This window comes from Sus scrofa, chromosome 10 (assembly GCF_000003025.6).
Source record: "Sus scrofa isolate TJ Tabasco breed Duroc chromosome 10, Sscrofa11.1, whole genome shotgun sequence".
Lineage (NCBI taxonomy): Eukaryota > Metazoa > Chordata > Mammalia > Artiodactyla > Suidae > Sus > Sus scrofa.
In genome coordinates, this window is record NC_010452.4 from 12,489,966 (window position 1) to 12,496,182 (window position 6,217).

The following is a 6,217-nucleotide window of genomic DNA, read 5'->3' on the forward strand; positions in this document are numbered from 1 at the left end:
CACAAGAGTGGAAAGAAAACAAGGGAAGACAGGATTCCTAGAAACAAGAAGACATATTTTATTCCATTTCAGAAGCAATTTACTAACATTCTTGAACTACATGCTGTGGCAAAACCAGCAATAAATTGATGTTAAACAATTCATTTAGTGAAAATTTTTTTTTTGCTCTTCCTTCTTCAGTAGGCCTCGAATCATTGAGAAGTGTTTCAAACATGATTAATTATGAGGCTGTAACGTTAGTAGAACGATCATTTAAGAAACGAAAGTTAGGCAAGAAAATAAAATGACACTGTTTGTTTTCTCTATTGTCAAGGACATTCTTGAGTCCTAGTAATCCATGTTTAGTCTAAATAATGACTCATAAAAATGGCCTCTCTGCTAACCCTGGCCATTATTTGTCTAGCAGATTGATTGAAGAGCAATGAAGATTAAATAACACATTTTGTGAATATATTGTTCTACACTTACTTTTATCCCCTTTCATATATAGGTGTATTTGGGTTTTGCTGGGGTTGCCTTTTTCTTTTTTCTTTTTTCTATTTTTTTTTTTTTTTTTTTAGGGTCACACTCAAGGCACATGGAGGTTCCCAGGCTAGGGGTCTAATCAGAGTTGTAGCTGTCGGCCTACACCACAGCCACAGCAACACAGGATCTGAGCCACGTCTGTGATCTATACCACAGCTCACGGCAACACCGGATCCTTAACCCATTGAGCGAGGCCAAGGATCGAACCTGAGTCCTCACGGATGCTAGCCAGATTCTTTAATTGCTGAGCCATGAAGGGAACTCTGGGTTTGTCTTTTTCTAATTCCAGAATTCTGGCAAAGTTGTGGGAAATTACTAGTGGAGAGGTAACCCTGCCACATTCGTGTTTGAAATGAAATAGATGGAGATACCTCCCTGCGGTCAGCACAGCTTCATCACGTACAACTGCTGCTAATGTATGAATATGATGACCCATAAATCTTCATCACCCTGAAATGCCTCATTCCGGAGTTCCCGCTGTGGCTCAGCGCTTGTAATGAACCCAACTAGTATCCATGAGGATGCGGGTTCAATCCCTGGCCTCCCTCAGTGGGTTAAAGATCCATCTTTGTGGCTGTGGCTGTGGTGTAGGCCGGTGGCCACAGCTCTGATCCGCACCCTAGCCTGGGAACCTCCATATGCCGCACCCGTGGCCTTAAAACTAAATAAATAAATAAAATAAAAATAAATTTAAAATTTTTATTTAGCAGCACAGTAAGGAATAACAAATCTGATTCCATAGGAGATCTGGGGGGGGTTGTTTTGGGTTTTTTTTTTTTTTTTTTTACTTCAACCTTTGTATTCTATTGCTTTTGCTATAAATTAATCACTAAAGCGATGTTGCCTATGGCCTAAAGTGTACCTAAGGGCCCCTCTCCTGGAACCCTGCCCCTCTGGCCTGAATGTTAAACAAATACCTTTGTTCAGCTCACAGCCAGAGCCAGCGCACCTGTGAGTGGCTACGGGAAAGAAGAATGAACACATCCCCTCCCAGGGTCTGGCAGGCAAACCAGGAAATATTTGCAACAACTTACGGCCTTTTTACTTTACCTCCGCACCCCCTCTCTTTGTTCTACAAAAGAAACTAGCTAGCATCCAGACCCCAGAATGATGCAAGGCCCCCACTGAGCAAGGCCAGGGATTGAACCAGCAACCTCATGGATACTAGTCAGGTTCGTGCTGCCTAGCCATGACAGGAGCTCCCTCTGTTTCTCTTCTTGTAAGGGCACCAAGCCCATCACGACGGTCCCACCCTCATGACCCCACTAGTAGAAAACTGTAATTACCCGACAAAGTCCCCAGCTTCTCTACTATGACATTGAATATTGAGGGGACGCGCACGTGGTCCGTCCCTAACACTAAGTGTTTGATCCCTTTGAGAAGTTCCATAAACATTGGTCATATGAAGGCTTATTGAGTGGCAATGTAGCACCAAAAGCCACCAGTGTTCCTTTGATTGAGCAGCGAGGAGAATAGAAGTACAGTGATAGGAGTTCCCGTCGTGGCGCAGTGGTTAACGAATCCGACTAGGAACCAAGAGGTTGCGGGTTCGGTCCCTGCCCTTGCTCAGTGGGTTAACAATCCGGCATTGCCGTGAGCTGTGGTGTAGGTCGCAGACGCGGCTCGGATCCCGCGTTGCTGTGGCTCTGGCGTAGGCCGGTGGCTACAGCTCCGATTTGACCCCTAGCCTGGGAACCTCCATATGCCGCGGGAGCAGCCCAAGAAATAGCAAAAAGACAAAAATAAATAAATAAATAGATAAAATAAGATAAAATAAAATAAAGAAATACGGTGATAACCAGAGGAACTTGAGAGTGTATTTTGCTTTGAATTAAATTAGCATAAGGTTCCAGGCTGAAGGTAAGAGCCAGTAGTGAGGGTGAGACTGAAGATAAATTATTCTCTCCCTGAGGCAGAGAATGGGGTAGGGAAAGAAACTAAGAATCTAAAATCAGGGAGTTCCCTTTGTGGCTCAGCGGGTTAGAACCTGACTGGTACCCATAAGGATGTGTGTTCGATCCCCGGCCTCGCTCAGTGGGTTAGGACTCTGGTGTTGCCGTGAGCTGTGTGTAGGTCACAGATGCAGTTCAGATCTGGAGTTGCTGTGGCTGTGGCTGTGGTGTAGGCTGGCAGCTACAGCTCCAATGTGACCCCTAGCCCAGGAACTTCCGTGTGCCACAGCTCTGGCCTGAAAAAAAATAAACAAAACAAAACAAACAAAACCCTAGATGCCTTGTAAAGAAGAAAGCATTTAAAGAAGGACTCTAGGATCAGCTTTGTCCTGAGAGGCCTCTCCCATTAGTTTGCTGCTGAAGGAGGGGTCTAGAATGAGTGTGAACTTAGGGATATTTATATAAATGGAGGCTGGGCCTGGAGGAATTTCTTGATAAATGCTTTATTTTGCTCAATAACTAAGAAGCATGTTGTTTGATAAGAGTCAGGGGGACGGTATGGCCAGAGAGTGAGATGAGGACTGAGGGTGGGGAATGGCAATTGCCTAGAGGGAGCGGACCGTCTAGGGATCCAGAGCTGGATAGATGAGCCGGGAGGATGTCCCGGCCGAGTGTGGATGCTGGGAATCCACCTCGGCTTTTCTCCAGCTCCTTATTATAGTTTGACCACAGTCATGAAAAAAAAACAAATAATTGGATTCAACCAGGGCTTTGATTTTTTTTTTTTTTTCTGTAATGAATGTGTATGAAGATACTGAGAAGACAAAAGTTGAGGGTAATGAGTTATGATTTAAAATGATGCCTGTGGCTAAGGGACTTAAAGGAAGTGAAAGTGAGAGGGATTCAGAGGAGTGAGCAAGAGACTGATGAGTGAGAAGAGAACAGAGCGGGAAGAAGCATCGAGGGAGTTAGGAACCATCCATGGCTGGGGCTGGCCCGTGGGGTCTGGCGTGTGCCCCCCCCCAGCCTATCTCTGGCTGCTCTGCCCAGGTCTCTGCTTCTCTCCCTTCCCTGATCAGCAACTGTTTGAGCTCAGGAGAGGTCATGGAGCCTGAGGACTGTTCCCTAAAAACAAGAAATGGGGGGGAACACAGAATGGCTTGTGTGCCCAGGAGCCCCCCGGGGCCCTGCTCTGCTTCTCTAGCACCTAGCAGGAAAGCTGCTATGGCCAGTTCTTTTTATGACTCAAAGGATTTCCAGACAGAGGATCTGTGCCATGCTTTAGTGGGTTCATGCGACCTTTGGATAAATAAAATTATGGGAAGTGGGGAACTCCCTTCATTAGGGATCTTAAGTTCTCAAAGTGCTGGAAAGGGCAGGGAGCCTTGGGCTGCTGTTGATTTTGTCTGTCCAGAGCCCCTTCCTTCCGGTTTCTGGTTCAGAGCTCGATGGAGAGAGCAGCTGCAATGCCTCCTCCACCTTTTTAGGGAGTGACTCACAGCCACATGCTCTTTGAAGCAGGAAGTCCCCTGGAGCTGCCCAGCCATGAGCCACAAAGCTTTCTACCCTGCAGTGTGACCGAGCAGGGCCCTGTGGGGCTCCTGGGCACAAAAGCCTGTCGTGTCCCCCATTTCTTACTTTTACTCTTATCCTCATTCTTATTCCAGAAAAAAGGAGGCCCACCAGAACCAGCCCTGGGGCCACTGAACACCAGCGTTTTGTTTTTTTGTTTTTTTGGGGTTTTTTTTGTTTTTTTGTTTTTTTAATGTGGACATTTGTTGCCATTTCTCTTTTTTTATTACTCAAATGAATTTATCACATCTGTAGTTATATAATGATCATAACAATCCAATTTCCATCCCATAACCCAAGCACATCCCCCCAGCCCCCAAACTGTCTCCTCCGGAGACCATAAGTTTTTCAATGTCTGTGAGTCAGCATCTGTTCTGCAAAGTTCAGTCTGTCCTTTTTTCAAATTCCGCATGTCATTGAAAGCATTTGATGTTGGTGTCTCATTTTATGGCTGACTTCACTTAGTATGATAATTTCTAAGTCCATCCATGCTGCTAAAAATGCTGGTATTTCATTCCTTTTAATGGCTGAGTAATATTCCACTGTGTATATGTACCACATCTTCTTGATCCACTCCTCTGTTGATGGACATTTAGGTTGTTTGCATGTCTTGGCTATTGCAAATAGTGCTGCAGTGAACACTGGAGTACATGTGTCTTTGCGAGTCATGGTTTTCTCTGGATAGATGCCCAGGAATGGGATTGCTGGATTGAATTGAACACCAGCTTTGAGAAACAGGCAAGCTTACCTCTACCCTGATTCTTTTTTTTTTTTTTTTCCTTTTTTTGCCTTTTCTAGGGCCTCTCCATCGGCACATGGAGGTTCCCAGGCGAGGGGGCTAATTGGAGCTGTAGCCGTTGGCCTACACCACAGCCACAGCAACATGAGATCCAAGCCATGTCTTCGACCTACACCACAACTCACAGCAACGCCAGATCCTTAACCCACTGAGCAAGGCCAGGGATCGAACCTGCAACCTCATGGTTCCAAGTCGGATTCGTTAACCACTGAGCCATGATGGGAACTCCTCTACCCTGATTCTTATCTGCAGCCCTGTTTTCCACTCCCAAACTATAAAAACACCACCTAATATCTCCCAAGGGGGGCCCCAGTCTTTAAGGCACTAGTCTGCTGTGACTCTCCTTTGCCTGGCAAAGCAATAAAGTGTCTTTTTCTCCTTCACTCCAAACTCTGTCTTCACATTTCTATGTATTTATTTCTCTGCCTATCCCGAGAAAGTGATTTATTCACTCAACAAGCTGCTATTGAGCCCCTGTTGTGTGCTGGGCACTGTGCCAGCACTGGAAGGTCCAGGATGATGGAGACTCAGAACTCCAGATGTCTGGAGGGGAGGCAGGTGTGTAAAGAACCTAAAGAACCATGACGTCCTGATGCTGGAAAGATGTTACTGGAACCTGAGTTCTTGGTCACGCAGCTGGAGAATGAACTCCGAGAACACACAGGAACCTGAGTTCTTGGTCACGCAGCTGGAGAATGAACTCCGAGAACACACAGGCAGCAAGCAAGCAAAGTCTTTATTATAAGAATGCCAATAGCTCCCAGGACAGCTGGGACAGGGGAGAAGAGTCCCCCACCCCCACCCCCCATTGTCTTAGAGGGGTTTTTATCCCTTAAAGATGGGGATAATGACATGGGGTCCAGAAAGATGTGGTTTTCTCCTGCTGGCCTTGCCCAGTTACTCATATCAGTCCTTGACCAATAGGGTCTTAGGGGTGGAAATGTCCCATAAGTTTTAAGGATTCTTTGCCCTTCTCTTCCTGGAGACTGAGTCACAGGGGGTTAGGGATTACTGTCCATCTTGGGCATAGGTACACTCCCTATAGTAAATAAGGCCTGTGGGGATGTTACTTCCCGGAGCCCTTAAGCCACAAATGTTCATCAATGGCCACAACAAAGAGTGCATCAAAGCCCAGGCTCCTACACTGATTCCCTGAGTTAATATTCCGACTCAGTCCTACAGGGTGGAAAGTTTTCAATTCTAATAGAAGATAGTGTGGGAGTCACGGAAAAAGGCGCTTATGAACCAGAGAAGAGAAACACAGTCCAGGACGAATGAAGAATTATGTACTGAAACACGGAGGCATTGAACTGCACAAAATGGTCTAAAAGTGATGAGCAGATTCAGACCCCAGGGCTCAGGATCCATACAGGAGAGATAAGGTCAGAAAGAGCAGATGATCCCATATGAAGAAAGGCTTCTAATTTCT